The sequence below is a fragment of the Corythoichthys intestinalis genome, chromosome 2 (assembly GCF_030265065.1).
Source record: "Corythoichthys intestinalis isolate RoL2023-P3 chromosome 2, ASM3026506v1, whole genome shotgun sequence".
Classification (NCBI taxonomy): Eukaryota; Metazoa; Chordata; class Actinopteri; order Syngnathiformes; family Syngnathidae; genus Corythoichthys; species Corythoichthys intestinalis.
Window position 1 is genome coordinate 14,602,501 of NC_080396.1, and position 16,787 is coordinate 14,619,287.

A 16,787-nucleotide genomic window follows, 5' to 3' on the forward strand; every position below is an offset into this window, starting at 1 on the left:
AAATTGCCCTCCTGTTCAAAAATTTCCTTCCCCGAGAAAATTGAGATTTTAAGCTTTCCAATGATGTATCACACATGCATATTGGACAATTTTGAAAGTTGGCCAAATTGGGGATCTCCGAGCGGAACTTCAAGTCACCTGAGTGTTTTCCACAATATGGCCTCGGGAATGCTATCCTAGCATCAAACCTGGAGGAGCGTGCAACAATGCATTCCTTGCCCAGGTGCCCCACTCGGGAACACAGTTTGCTTTTGGATAATGGAACACTTGCGGTACAAGTTAAAATGTGTTCAAACTAGGGCTGTCAAAATTATCGCGTTAATGGGCATTAATTATTTTTTAAAAATTAATCACGTTAAAATATTTGACGCAATTAACGCATGCACTAAATGACCCGCTTGCACATTGCCTCAAACAGATTACAATGAGGCCGTTTATGGACATTAAGAGTGAAGAGAACGCCACCGGCCGCTTGGGGGCAGCGCCGTTCCATACTCATGTTATTTCTTCTAAACGTGGGTGAATTAGTAGTTGTGAGACGTTCATGCTGTATTCACAATGCAATGCAAATTGCTATTTGTGCTCCACACATATTTCGGTAAGTTTTCTTTCTTTTAGTGGCAATTATGTGTCTCTTGTTGTATTTTGGGTAAGATAAACACAACAAAAATAATATTCCTCTCTCTCCAAAAAAATATGTTCGCAAAAAGAAAAGCACTTCAGTCTATAGTAATGAGGCCCTATTCTGACACACATTTAAACAACAATGCAAAATGAACTGGCATTCCATATCAAAAATAGCTATGCAAAATACATGTCAAACTTAGACTTTGGTCACTCTATTTTTATTATTGTTATTTTTATTTTTATTCTTATTATATTAACTCTACTTTTGATTGAAAATTTTACAAATTTTATTAAAACGAAAACACGAAGAGGGGTTTTAATATAAAATTACTATAACTTGTAACCAGTGTTGTTAATAACGGCGTTACAATATAACGGCGTTACTAACGGCGTTATTTTTTTCAGTAATGAGTAATCTAATTCATTACTTTTCTCATCTTGGCAACGCCGTTACCGTTACTGAGGCGGGAAAGGCGTGCGTTACTATGCGTTACTAAGTTGGTTGAATTAAAAAAAAAAAGTCTGAGAGAAACGGACTCACGGGGACGAGAGCTGAGCAGGAGTGGGGAAGACGCCGTTGCAACCGCGATGCTAGGTGGCTCCAATAATACTGACTGCAGCCATAGCCGACAAACTACGCCCACATGACACGGTAGATATCATATTATAGAACTAGATGCAAATGACAAACACTGCTGCATTGCCAACATGTTTTAAGGACTACATGCGTTTGTAAACAGCCGCCATCTTAAAGCAGTAGACCTCTCAGGAAGGCCCTGATGTAGAGATCCTTCCTAGTGAATCTAAGTAATTTTTTTAAATCTAAAATGCTCCTAAATCGGCAAAATCTTAACTTAAATCTATCTTTAAATGATGAAACAGTTTTAAAACTTACACATGTTTAAAGTAGACAGAAGGGAACTAATGCAATAACGGGAGAAATTTTAACAACTTTAACGATTGATTCACAACTTTAAATGACTTCCACACATAGCAAAGGTTACTAGCTAGTTATCGCAATACTCTTGTGTCTAGTTAAGTGGAGGGTAAAGAATTGGGTTAGGGCCAATTGTCCCCCAAACCCTTTAAGCTTCACATTGTGTGACCTGTGTGTGTTTTTTTTTTTTTTTTTTGAGAAAAAAAAAAAATATATATATATATATCCCTAGTTACTTTGCCAAGTAACTAATTACTCTTACATTCAGGTAACTGAGTTACTAACGCAATTACTTTTTGGGAGAAGTAATTTGTAACTGTAATTAATTACTTTTTTAAAGTAAAATTAACAACACTGCTTGTAACTATAACAATTATCTTTTAAGAACTACAAGTCTTTCTATCCGTGGATCACTTTAACAGAAAGAATGTTAATAATGCCATTTGTGTATTTATTGTTACAATAAACAAATACAGTACTTATGTACAGTATTTTGTTTGTATATATGTATCCGTCGTGTGTCTTATCTTTCCATTCCAACAATAATTTACAGAAAAACGTGGCATATTTTAGAGATGTTTTGAATTGTGATTAATTGCGATGAATTACGATTAATTAATTTTTAAGCTGTAATTAACTCAATTAAAAATGTTAATCGTTTGACAGCCCTAGTTCAAACACAAAGTAGCTATGTCAGTGTGATGCTGCCTGTCGCTGAGCAAAATGAATGAAACCGACGCTAACCATAACAAGGAAACATGAAGCTCTTTAGGCCGTAAAAATAAGTAAATGAGCTGAATGAATAAAGTCGCAGGGTTCAAAGAGAGAGGAAAAAGTAGCAGCTTTAGTCTATTAAAAAACAACAACAACAAAAAATGGTTATCCTATGGCATATGGTATAATGCATGTGGAAAAGAATCTCATTAATGATATTGATTTTTTATGTGTTTTCAATGTGTGGTAAATCTATAACAATTATTGCTTTATTGCTGAGAAATATACAGTGGGGCAAATAAGTATTTAGTCAACCACTAATTGTGCAAGTTCTCCCACTTGAAAATATTAGAGAGGCCTGTAATTGTCAACATGGGTAAACCTCAACTATGAGAGACAGAATGTGAGGGGGAAAAAAAAAACAAACTGAAAATCAAATTGTTTAAAGAATTTATTTGCAAAACATGGTGGAAAATAAGTATTTGGTCAATACCAAAAGTTCATCTCAATACTTTGTTATGTACCCTTTGTTTGCAATAACGGAGGCCAAACGTTTTCTGTAACTCTTCACAAGCTTTTCACACACTGTTGCTAGTATTTTGGCCCATTCCTCCATGCAGATCTCCTCTAGAGCAGTGATCTTTTGGGGCTGTCGTTGGGCAACACGGACTTTCAACTCCCTCCACAGATTTTCGATGGGGTTGAGATCTGGTGAGTGGCTAGGCCACTCAAGGACCTTGAAATGCTTCTTACGAAGCCACTCCTTTGTTGCCCTGGCTGTGTGTTTTGGATCATTGGGTAAAGTTTTCAACTAGCAATAATCGCGCCTCGGATAAACCTCATAGGCCACGATCATTGTCTTGCTGAAAGTCCCAGCCATGTCTCATCTTCAATGCCGTGTCCTTGAGCAAGATACTGAACCCCACGTTGCTCCTGGTGCTGCGTCACCAGTAGGTAGATGGCGAGATAGTGTAAAGCGCTTTGAGTGCTTTGAAAGGTGGAAAAGCGCTATATAAGTATAACACAATTAACCATTTACCATTTACCTTGCTGATGGGAGGAGATTTTCACTCAAAATGTCTCAATACATGGCCCGATTTATTCTTTCCTTTACACAGATCAGTCGTCCTGGTCCCTTTGCAGAAAAACAGCCCCAAAGCATGATGTTTCCACCACCATGTTTCACAGTGGGTATGGTGTTCTTCGATGCAATTTAGTATTCTTTCTCCTCCAAACACGAGAACCTGTGTTTCTACCATAAAGTTCTATTTTGGTTTCATCTGACCATAACACATTCTCCCAGTCCTCTTCTGGATCATCCAAATGCTCTCTAGCGAACCGCAGACAGGCCTGGACGTGTACTGGCTTCAGCATGGGGACACGTCTGGCAGTGCAGGATTTGAGTCCCTGGCGGCGCATTGTGTTACTGATACTGATGTTACTGTTTTCCCAGCTCTCTGTAGGTCATTCCCTAAGCCCCCCTCCATGTGGTTCGGGGATTTTTGTGGACAGGTGTCTTTTATACCGATAATGAGTTAAAACAGGTGCCATTAGTACAGGTAACGAGTGAAGCCTCGTTAGACCTCGTTAGAAGTTAGACCTCTTTGACAGCCAGAAATTTTGCTTGTTTGTAGGTGACCAAATACTTATTTTCCACTCTAATTTGGAAATAAATTCTTTAAAAATCAAACAATGTGATTTTCTGTTTTTTTCCCCTTACTCTGTCTCTCATGTTTGAGGTTTACCCATGTTGACAATTACAGGCCTCTCTAATTTTTTCAAGTAGGAGAACTTGCACAATTGGTGGTTGACTAAATACTTATTTGCCCCACTGTATCAGTCGGCCTTTTTGGGGGGGAAAAAGAATCACATGTTACCACTACACACACGGTAGCAAGCCCAAGAAAAACAAGTGTCGCCTCTGTCATGGCTGTCATGAATCCTAAACTTCACTACAGCTGGCGGTGCATTGCACCTGCTGCAACTTGTCAGTGCTTCCTCACATACAGTACACGCTGGTCTCAGCAGGTGCACCTTTGCCTTCATCCCTCCTCGCCCTGGATTGGCCGATGAGGCTAAGTAGCTGAGGTGTTGCAACAAATAGCAAGAGCCACAGGGCCGGTCCGTTCTGCCTTCAGCTAAAGGGAGGTTAATAAGCCAAGCCATCGGGCTGCCCGCCAAACATGAGCGTCAATGCCAAAGCTCTCACAATGAGCCTGACTGTATTACCACTGAGCTCTGTCTAATTATACACTCCATTGCAGGTAGGGGAAAAAGTTAGCAACTGTCAGTGAGTACTTGTAAAGGAATAAGGGAAGAGTGATGTGAGGGGAGGGGTTGTGAGATCAAGAGAGCTGTGGAGAGAGAATGCTCTGACAGGGAGATAGAAAGTGAGAGAGGGAGCTGGAGGAAGGGAGTGAGGGAGGGAGCAAAGAGGCGTTTAGAGAGTGAAAAGAAGGAGAGGTAGGGACAGGATGAAGAGAGGAAAGGCTGAGCAGTAGCGAAGAGCAAAGTGGATATTTTTTAATGCTTTCTGCTGCCGCTGCCAACCTGATCCAATGAGTGAAATCTCCAGCAGCAGATATGCTCAGGCACCCAGTGAGGTATGTCACCACACCACTTCCTCTTCTGTGTGTGTGTTTATGAAGTACTCGGTGACTGAAACTGTGTCTGGAACTTTGAATGAGACAGTGTTATGTGCAGAGTGTTGATGAAGTAAGTGTAGTTAGTGTCACCGTCAGAAACATCTCCAAATTGTGTTGTCGTGCCAGAGGATGAATGTTCACCATCCACTCAAGTAAGATGGCACCTGCGTGCATTTGTCTCTGTGTATGAATATATACTATTCAGAAATGCAAGCCAGCACCTGCGTGTGTGTTCACGCGTATGCCTGGGTGCGTGTGTGTGTAGGCGCGTGGTGGGGAATAACCGAGAGAGTGTGAACAAGCTGGTGAGTGTGACTGATCCAGAGAGAGTGAGAGAGGGAGGTGGAGGTGCATCACTCAGCCTGATCAGGACTTTCAGAATTAGAGCAGTGGGCTTAAATAGCCCTGGTCCAGAGATAGCAAGGGGCCCTAGAGGAGGTGTGTTCAAACTGGTAAAGTACAGAAGAGATTGGTCAGGGTGGGACAATTTGCACTCAGAAGCAATTGAAAAAGAGGTAAGTGAGAGGGAAAAAATAGGAAAGGTTGGTGCTGCAAAATTTACAGGTTGATGCATACAGTTGGTCAGGAAAACAACATTTCCGAGAACGTGTGCAAACAGTACATCGAACTTGTCGCGAGAAGAGATTGTGCAAGGAATACAAAATTGAGAAACAAGAAATCTCCTTCCATTTCATATGGTGTTTATTTCTGCGGAACGTTCAGTAAGTCTAAAACAACTGTTGCTATCGATCTTTGTTAGCCTTACAAAGTTGACAGCACTAACTTCACTTGTTCCATTTATAAGCATTTTCTCTATGGTTTTGCATGATGATACAGGGTAAATATTTTTGGAGGTGCATGATGTCCCATTGTTCTACTGTATCCACCCGAATGATGGAAGTCTGAATAAGAGTAGTCTGAATGAGAGATTTAAATGTATTTATTGATTTTATTTGTAGGGTTGAGTGGCTGCTGGCCCTTTAAGAGGTCTATTTTTGCAGAGGCACACATGAGGCGGGAGGCCTCGCACTGGAGGCAGCAGCACACAGATAGTAGTGTATGGGCCGATTGCCTCACTTGTATGACTCCACACCACACATCCCAGTAGACCCTAACCTTGTGACTAAGTGACTACGAAAGTGAGTGATAAAAGTCTGAGCATGTGCTCTCTCAGCACAAGCTCAAACACAAACAACATCAAAAGTCAATGCTACAGGTTTTGCAATAGATAATAGTCCGCCCTTTTTCAAGTCGATCTTTCTGAAGCCCAAAAGTGATCATGAGTAGGAGCCTGTGATAAAAAAGACACCTTTATGCACACTGTTCAGTGTTCACAAGTGTGCCAACATTCCCACATTCTTGTTTTGATATGCAGATAGCACCAAAAGAAATCTGAAACATCCATGCCCCTTTCTTAAAATCAGATTATTCACTCATGTATACTCACACCCACACTCGCCACTAAAGAAAAAGAGCACATCTCGGAATATTTCATACACTTAGAAGTGCGTACATTGCTGTACGCCCACGTCCAAAAATACTTACACTTTGTCGATATGTGGACTTAAAATAATCATCTCCTTATGCAATCTGCATGTTATATAATGCATGGCCTGTCATTATCACAGGGCTCCTTCACACCCTGCTCTGCTTCTCCACCTACAGTACCTACCACACAGACAGACACAACCCATACACACACATTACACTTCATGTTGACAGTCATGTGCTCTACTCCAGAACTCTAACCCACTTGTAGTGTGTGCTCTCCCACAGGCAGATGAGTGAGATGGAAAGAAGGTGAAAAAGACAACTGAATATTTATGAATACATGGTAGTAAGGCGATTTGGCCATCAAAAGGATGTTTTTTTTTTTCTTTTTTTTTTTAAATCAGCTTATCTCATTTCTTTTCACAGTTTACAACTGTATTTTCCCTTTAAACTGGCAAAAAAAAGGACAATTGTATCTTAGGCTATAATGTATGTAATTTTCTTTGTTAAGTGATTTTAGCTTTAGAATTTACCCAGGGGTGAAAGTGGCAAGAATTTCTTAGCGGAACTCCCTGACACAAAGTGTGTTTGTGTGTGTCGGGGGGTGGGGGGGCTTCAAACATCTAAAACCACCAACGAAATACAAAGAAAACAGCTTTTGGCACAGTTATACCTACTGTATAACACACGATAAAACACAACAGGTGTAAGTCAGTGTTGTTAATAACGGCGTTAGAATATAACGGTGTTACTAACGGCGTTATTTTTTTCATTAGTGAGTGATCTAATTAATTACTTTCCTCATCTTGGCAACGTGAGAGTGACCATATTTTGATCTCCATAAAAGAGGACAGTCAGCCCGCCCGGCCTCAAGATTCTTGAATTTTACACGAAGTTCACTCACAGATGCCTATATCACTTTTAATAATATTTAAAGTGTGCCCCCTCACTCTAGATGGAAAAATGCAGTTTGGAAAAAAAAACAATAATAATAATAATAATTAGGGGTGTCAAACGATTAAAATTTTTAATCGAGTTAATTACAGCTTAAAAATTAATTAATCGTAATTAATCGCAATTAATCGCAATTCAAACCATCTATAAAATATGCCATATTTTTCTGTAAATTATTGTTGGAATGGAAAGATAAGACACAAGATGGATATATACATTCAACATACGGTACATAAGTACTGTATTTCTTTATTATAACAATAAATCAACAAGATGGCATGACAATTATTAACATTCTGTTAAAGCGAAACATGGATAGAAAGACTTGTAGTTCTTAAAAGATAAATATTAGTACAAGTTATAGAAATTTTATATTAAAACCCCTCTTCATGTTTTCGTTTTAATAAAACGTGTTTTCGTAATAATAAAAATTTAATAGAATTTTCAATCAAAAAATAAACTAGTAGCCCGCCATTGTTGATATCAATAATTACTTACACAATGCTCATGGGTGCTGAAGCCTATAAAATCAATTGCACCCAAGCGCCAGCAGAGGGCGGCAAAACTCAAAACACAACAAGTACACCTTTCACTGTGCTGTCATTTTAATCTGTTTGAGCGGGGCATTTGTGCGTTAATTGCGTCAAATATTTTAACGGGATTAATTTAAAAAATTAATTACCGCTCATTAACACGATAATTTTGACAGCCCTAATAATAATATATATAGAATGCAGACCCATGGAAATGTAGTCCAGTCAATACACATACACACAGTAGGCTATGTGCCAACGAAACATTTTTATAAATTACTATCACGACAATTGTACTTGACGAATTGTTATTCCCATTCAATTGATATTCTCATTCAATGTTCTAGATTGCACACAAACAATAACTGAAATAAACTGACAAACAATTCAACCAGCATGTTTCCAAACGTAGCAGTTCAAAATTACGTTTTCCATAATGCCTAGCGTGGTTTACCTTATTGATAGCTAGCTGAGGCAAAAATCAAACTTTGCTATAAAAGTTTACAATTATCGGCAGCGCAACGATGCGACACCAAACTGGATTTTACAGTCAAAGCTCCGACAGAAGTCAACAGTTGCTATTATATACGTATTTATCGTAAAAACTTAAAAACTGGGCAGGCGTTGTGGCCAAATCATCAACCCAGTAGATGGCGGTAAAGCTAATGATAGGGGTAAACTGACAACAGAAACAAGAAGAACTACTCCTTCCCTCCCTTCTAGCAGGAGCCATGTCAACTGCTGCCACCCAGCAGCCGGAGGGATTCTCTTCAAATTGGTCCCGTGAAAAATCATAAAAATCGGACATTTTTATGAATTTATAAAACCCGCCCGGACGACGAGGATACTACGTGAAAGTAGGACTTGTCCGGGCAAATGGTTTGGTCACTTTAGGCCGCAACGCCGTTACCATTACTGAGGATGGAAAGGCGTGCGTTACTATGCGTTGCTATATTGGTTGAATGACGTGATAAAAGTCTGAGGGCGACGGACTCACCGAGACGACAGAGCAGAGCAGGAATGGGGAGGAGGCAAGGGAGTGTGACGGCGTACCAAACGCGATGCTACTATGCTAGGTGGCTCCAATAATACCTGACTGTGGCCGATAGCCTACAAACTATGCCCACGTGATATGGTACATATGGTAGACATGGTAGATATCACATACATATTTAGAACTAGATGCGAAATGACATGGCAGCGTTAGCAACATGTACATTTTAGGAACTAGATGCGTTAGTAAACAGCCGCCATCTTAAAGCAGTAGACTTCTTAGGCAGGCTCTGTTGTAGAGAACCTTCTTAGTGTCAGGAACGCGGGCAGGCAGGTTCTGTGGACCCAAATGCAGGGAAACAAAAAGGGCAGTGAGGCAGGTGGCAGTGAACTCAAAAAACGTTTTAATAATCACTAACAAAATCACAAAGAACAAACAAAAGGACTATGGATCAAAAGGCAATGTTCCAACAAAACTTACTTAAACGGAGGGACAGGTACACGAGGGCTTGGACGGGACTTGACTTCAACGTTGACATAGACACTGACATTGACAATGACGCAACAAGGACTGAAAAGAAACTGGAGCTTATATACACACGCAGACAAAGGAACGCAGACTGGAGGATACACATGGAGCGGTACACCAGGTGAAATCAATGGCAATTACAAGGACACACTAGGAGGGAATCAACACAAAACCTAACACTTAGCGAACCTAAGTAACTTTTTATCTAAAATACTCATAAATCGGCAAAATCTTGACTTCAATCTATCTTTAAATGATGAAACAGTTTTAAAACGTCCACATTTCAAAAGTAGACAGAAGGGAGCTAATGCAATAATGGGAGCAATTTTAACTATTTTAACGGTTGATTCAGGGTAAAGGGTAAATTAGGGTAAAGAATTGGGCTAGGGCCAATTGTCCCAAAAACCTTTTACACTTCACATAGTGTGACCTGAAGTTGTTTTTTGTTTTTGTTTTTGTTTTTGTTTTGTTTTTTTGAGGAGAAAAAAAAAACATGAAAATTATCACCAGTTACCAGTAAGTAAGATTAATAACACTGCAGTGATGAATAACACTACGGTAACAAGGACTACAAAAGAAAATGATTTTCATTAAAAATTGTTGTTTTTACAATGATGTCTAACAGTTATGTTACAGTAATGCAAAACCTCAATTTTAACTTCTTTAGAACAAAACTTAAGAACATGAGGTACAGTAAAATAATAATAATTATTATTAGAATGAACTACATTAAAATTAAAGTTAATGTAAACATTCACTTAGAAAAAAAATAATGATATGAATAGTATAAATTAATAAAAAAAAGTACAAATAACTCTTACATTATGCACATTGGGGTGGAATATATTTTGAAGATGATGCAAAAATTAAAATAATAATAATAATAAAGAAATAAATTATACGGAAATAAATAAGTAGCCTACTATTAAGAACAAAAATATGTCCAAATGTGCACTTTAACATGGAAGATGTTCTGAACCTCCCCATCAGAGCAAATAAAAACGAAATAAGCCTCTTTATCTCTTATTTTCTTACTCCTAAAGATCTGATCAATTTTCCGTGGCATTGTCCTTTGTATCGTATTAATTCAGCAAATTGCTTGTTTCCTCTCTCCTCTTTTTTCTTTTTTTGTAGTTCCAGAAAACATATGTGCATTTCAACCAAACAGCGCTAACTATCCATGCTGATCATATGTGAGTCTGTCAGCAAATTAACCGGACAACTGAGTCTAGGGTGGTTTGCTGCGTACATGCGCACATCGATGCAACAAGTCAGATACACTTAGACGAATCCAGAGAGCTCAGTGGAATAAATAAACAATGAATATTGGTGGAACGGGATTAGGCTACACAAGCACTTTATTAGACTTGTTGTTAACTGTTATGTATGTAAATTTGACATTTGTTCCACCCCCAGCAAAAAGTATGGAATCACCAGTCTTGGACGAGCACTCATGCAGACTTTTTTTTATGTAGAACAAACTCAGATAAAAAGCTTGAAAAAATAATGAATTAATTCAAAAGTGCAACTCTTTCACATTCAGAAACACGAAAAGAAATGAATAAAAACATTGTGGTGGTCAGTAAATGTTACTTTTAAAGAGCAAGTGCAGGGTAATACAGAATCACTCCATTCTGAAGAAAAAATTATGGAATCACTCCACTTTGAGTAGAAAATACAGACACACCCAGTCAATTCCCTTTCCTTAATTGGGCCCCTGCCTCAGATTAGATCGGCTTGTTAGTAAGCAGTTAAAAACAGTGCAGTTATGACCAGTGTTGGGCATGTTACTTTAAAAAAGTAATTAGTTATAGTTACTCACTTCTTCTTCCAAAAAGTAACTGAGTTAGTAACTGAATTACTCTATAGTAAAAGTAACTAGTTACCAGGGGAAGTAACTATTTCCGTTACTTTAAAAATAAGTTGTTGTATGTCAAAGAATTTGAAATTTTTTGAGCAGTATTCGAGTCAGTTGAATAGAGAAGAACAGACAGGTAGTTGTGTTATAGAACCTTGTAATATTTATTGCACCTCACCAGCAACAGATTTATCCTACACTTGAAGTGCAACTAAAATAAACAGATTTGAATTGCTTACCACAGATGTCGACAAAAGCTTTGCCACGGGACATAAATTACACTTTACATGCACGTTCTTTCCTTTAATTTTGACCAACTTGAAACAGTGTTTATATCTCCACCTCGTAAAGGACAAATTTTCCTCTGAATGCTCTGACATCATATCCCTCTGCATCTGTTTTGCGTGTGTGTGTTTGCCGCACGCGCTGTTCCGGTTTGTGTGTGAAAACACCGGCTCTGAAGTACGTGTGCTATTAGGCAGTGTTGTTAATCTTATTGGAAAAAAAGTAATTAATAATAGTTACAAATTACTTCTCCCAAAAAGTAATTGTGTTAATAACTCAATTACCTGAATGTAAGAGTAATTAGTTACTTGGCAAAGTAATTGGTGATAATTACTTTTTTTTTTTTTTTCCTCAAAAAAAAAAAAAAAAAAACATTGGCCACACCATGTGAAGTTTTTTGTGAAGGTTTTTGGTACAATTGGCCCGAGCCCAATTCTTTACCATAATTTACCCTTTACCCTGAATCAACTGTTAAAAGTTGTTAAAATTGCTCCCATTATTGCATTAGTTCCCTTCTCTCTACTTTCGACATATGAAAGTTTTAAAACTGTTTCATCATTTAAAGATAGATTCAAGTCAAGATTTTGCCGATTTAGAAGTATTTTAGATAAAAAGTTACTTAGGAAGGTTCTCTACAACAGAGCCGTCCTAAAAAGTCTACTGCTTTAAGATGGCGGCTGTCTACTAACTCATTTAGTGCCATGTCTGTCATTTTGCATCTAGTTATATCTATGTACAGTACATTTGATATCTACCATGTCTACCATATCTACCATAACATGCGGGCGTAGTTTGTAGGCTATCGGCTACAACATGTATTATTGGAGCTACCTAGCATCGCGTTTGCTCGGCGTCACAACTTTCTTGCCTCCTCCATACTCCTGCTCTGCTCTGTCATCTCGGTGAGTCCATCTCCCTCAGACTTTTCGACCAATATAGTAACGCATGCCTTTCCGTCCTCAGGAACGGTAACGGAGTTGCCAAGATGAGAAAAGTAATTAATTAGATTACCCACTACTGAAAAAAATAACGCCGTTAGTAACGCCGTTATATTGTAACGCCGTTATTAACAACACTGCTATTAGGCTCAAGCGTTTACGTCACAGAATGGGGGCTCACGTGAGATTTGACAACAACGCAGCCATAATGGAAGCAGGTCTGGCTCGCAGGACATTAAACTTTAACTTGCCAGTTCGATAAAGAGACAAACTCGTTACTAAGACGAAGAACAGATATGTGATCAAACTTAAGGATGTGAACAATGTTGACCCTTACGAGCAAATACGAGCAAAGCCGAAGACAAATGGAGTAAAGATATCGACGGGCTTCCGCAATTACGCGAAATGGACATTCTGCTGTATTTATTGTTTGGTGTATGTTACTAAACTCATCAGTGATTCCGAAATTACAAATCACTACAAAGCTACGAACAGTTTTGCTACGGATGGGTGCAGGACCTGCACATTATGACCGTATCAAACAGAAACTCCATCGTTCTTGCAAAGGTAGGCTATGTGTGTTTACTATTTTCATTGCCATGAACCTGAACGTGCCCCAAGTCTTGGATGATAAATAAACAGAGCAGAGTAGACTCGCTACGGCTGGTAGTTTCTTCCATTTATTCAAAGTAAGTAACGCACCGCTTTTGACCGTCAGTAACGGTAACGGCGTTGTAACGGCGGAAAAAATAATTGATTTGATAACGATTACGATAACGATTACGATAACGCCGTTACTTAAAAAAGTAACGATGTTATTTATAACAGCGTTATTCCCAACACTGGTTATGATACCTAGGAGGACTGCTGGACCAAGTGGATTCACAAGAATCATGGCTCCAACAAGAGAGATGTCTCTTGAGCCCAAGGAGAGGATTATCAAACTTCTTGAAGAAGGTAACACTACATGTATGGTTGCCAAAGATGTGGGCTGTTCACAGTCAGCTGTATTATAAATCTGGACCAAGTACAAACAGCATGGCAAGGTTATTAAAGTTAAGCGTACTGGTTGACCAAGGAAGACATCCAGACGTCATGACAAACAACTAAAGGCCATATGTCTTGAAAACAGAAGATGTACAACAAGACAAATGAAGAAAAAAATGAGAGGAAGCTGGAGTCAAGGTATGTGACAGAACTGGGCAAAACCGCTTTAGGGAAATTGGATTTTCAAACAGAAAAGCTAAAAGGAAACCACCATTGACACTTAAACAGGAAAGAACAAGACTGCAATGGGCTAAGGAGAGGCAATCATGGACTGTGAATGACTGGATGAAGGTTATTTTCAGCAATGAGTCAAGAATCTGCATTGGACAAGGTGATGATATTGGAACTTTTGTTTGGTGCCGTTCCAGTGAGATTTACAAAGAAGACTGCCTGAAGAAAACATCAAAATTCCCTCAGTCCTTGGTGAAATATGGCTGCATTTAAGGCAAAGACACTGGGGAGATGGCTGTGGTTAAATATTCAATAAATGCACGAGTTTACATTGAAATTTTAGACAGCTTTCTTATCCCTTCAATCGAAAATATGTTTGGGGATAATGAAATCATTTTCCAAGATGACAATGCATCATGCCACAGAGCTAAAACTGTTAAAGCATTCCTTGGAGAAAGACTCATACAGTCAATACCATGGCCTGAAAATAGCCCAGATCTCAACCCTATTGAAAACCTGTGGTGAAAATTGATAAAATCGTCCACAGCAAGGCTCCGACCTGCAAGGATGATTTGGCAACTGCAATCAAAGAGAGTTGGCACCAAATTCAAGGAGTGGTAGGGATGTTCTTTTTCATATATTTGCCTTTTTAAATGTTTTTTTTTTTTTTTTTTTGGATCGATTATTTATCATCTAACATATCGGAGAAAATGCGACAGTCACAAAAAAATACAATTAAGCGATAGTTATGATGTAGAGATCTGTGACTTTTTTATTGACACCATTTTTTTTCATTGTGACGTCATTTGTTTAAAAAGTTAAAATATGCGAGTGAATAATTTTTTTAAAGTCGTTTTTTTTTTTTTTTTTTTTTTTTTACGAAATATTAGACTTTAATTAATGTTTCTAAGCTAAAAATGACAGACATGTTCAATAATAAATATAATTAATTACCTTCGTTTTATGGCTGGGTTGAAACAAAAGCGGTTGCGCGACGTCTGTAAACGGGGATTTTCAGGGTGAAACGGAAAAATTAAAAATAGTTCAGGGGCTTAAAGCGGCATGAATCTGCGATGGCAGCATATAGACATATTGTTCTATCAAACACAACAGTTATTTTGCCTTAAAATACAGCAGTTTCTTTTAAAGAGGGGTGCAAGAGCAGAAACTGCTTTTTCAGCCTTGTCCGTGTTTTTCACCATATACAAAATACGAACGAAGCTGGCTTCAGGTAAGCCCAGGCCAAAATGACAAACAAAAGGAATCTGCACTTAAACCCCACCTGCTAACTAAACCCTGATCGTGAAAAGGAAATAAAGAAAAGACAGCCACTACCTTAGCTTCTTACCCTAGACAAAACAGGAGAAAACGGGTTGAACAGAAATGGCAGCTTACCTCTACTGCTTCAGTGCTCTTTTTTTACAATGGTGAACAAAAAAACGATCCAATAACGAATAAACACAAAAGACCTCACCGAAAAAGCGGGAGTGTATCAAACTAGCGATCAAATGCGCACGAGTGTGAATGGCGAGCAAACAGTTGGCGAGGAGGACAGCGGCACGAATGCTGTCAATGCGACCTTCCAGAGTGTTGACAGCGACAGGCGCCCTTTCATCATGGCCAATCAGCAGCGGCGAAGTCGTCGGTCCATCCGACGATCCGCTATCGTCACAGTGGAAGGGGAAGCAGCCAGCTGGCAGAGGCGAGGATCATCTGACTGTTGGCTTCTCAGAATAAAACAGTTAAACGGCCAGGGCCGTCACAGTGGTTTACACATGCTACGTGACTAATGTGGTCAACAGGTCAACAATCTACTTTAAAGCTAGCACAAGAAAACACAACGCTTAAAAGTATGATAAGGAAACACATGCAAAAAGTATTTTGAGGCAATGAAAAGGTAATAAAAGACTCAGTAAAAACTCAAATAGTAAGTACTCGCCGCTTTTGTTGGGCCTCTTGCCGCTTAGAAGGAATTGCAGTAACCCGGTAGTATTCGTCGAGTGAGAGTGACAATCTACTAGAGGAGTTCCAAAAAATCGATTATTACATGCATCGCGATTCGACATGTGACGATTCGGTTACGATTCATAAAATTTCAAAAACGATGATTTTCCAACATAACTTTATGACAGGCGCTCGTAGCGGAACGAAATTCAAGACACGTCTAACGCACAACGTTATAATGGACGCTGCATATAGGCGGAGTTTGACTTTTGGGGTGGGGGGGCACAACATGTTGAGGACCACGAAACGCAGTGTCAGCAATAAAATTAACTTACAAGAATATTTATAATAATAAGTTGACAATGAGCGTTTTTTTTTTTGTTTCGCATCATTCTTGAGAGGAATTCTAAACTAGGCTGCTTAGACAGGTACTTTTCGCCAAGATCGTCATCCATGAATATGGTACGCCCGCCGGTGTCATGCCCATGTAGTTACCCCAGTCAAAAATGGTATCTCCTGGGCGGAGCCATATGAGGGTAGATTTGTGTCTTTATTATTCAATCAAAAAAATGTTGCTTCAATCAAAATATATATTTTCGATCAAAAAAAGTCGCTTCGATAAAAAAAAAAAAAAAATGTGTTTGAATGCAAAAATAAATTTGAAACCCAAAAAAATGCATGTGAAAGCTATTTTTCTTTGATTATTATTTTTTTTTTTTTAAATTGGAGTCAAGTTTTTTTTTTTTTGATTGAAGTAATGTTGATTTGTGTTTGGTTAGGACGTTGGGTAGGATGTTTTTTTCTTTATTATTCAATCAAAAATTATATATATTCAAAAAGAAAAATCTCTTCAATCAAAAAAATGAAAAATTTCAAACGTTTTTGAATGCGAAAAAATATTTGAGATTGATACATTTGCATTTGAACACAAAAATATTTTCAAAGAAAAAAATTATTTGAAAAATAAAAAATTTCCCTCCCCTAATTTTTTTGTTTTGAAAGCTATTTGTAAAGCCAATGACCGTCGAAGGTGCTAATCACATAATCTGTTCAAAAAAATCATTTTGACCCATTTAAAAAATATATTAATTTGTTCATTTCATTCATTTTGTTGCAGTTTT

General features: G+C 38.4%; 1 protein-coding gene and 1 pseudogene across 1 annotated transcript in view; one reads left to right on the forward strand and one right to left on the reverse strand.

Annotated features, from left to right (window-relative positions):
* Positions 1 to 3,066: 3,066 nt before the first annotated feature.
* LOC130912575 (uncharacterized) lies at positions 3,067 to 3,150 on the reverse strand (annotated as a pseudogene).
* Positions 3,151 to 4,713: 1,563 nt separating this feature from the next.
* Positions 4,714 to 16,787, forward strand: part of zmp:0000000926 (uncharacterized) — a 68,094-nt gene continuing 56,020 nt past the window's right edge. The window contains exon 1 of the mRNA XM_057829849.1: positions 4,714 to 4,881. The gene's annotated coding sequence lies outside the window, so the exon portion shown is untranslated. The remainder of the gene's footprint in view (positions 4,882 to 16,787) is intronic.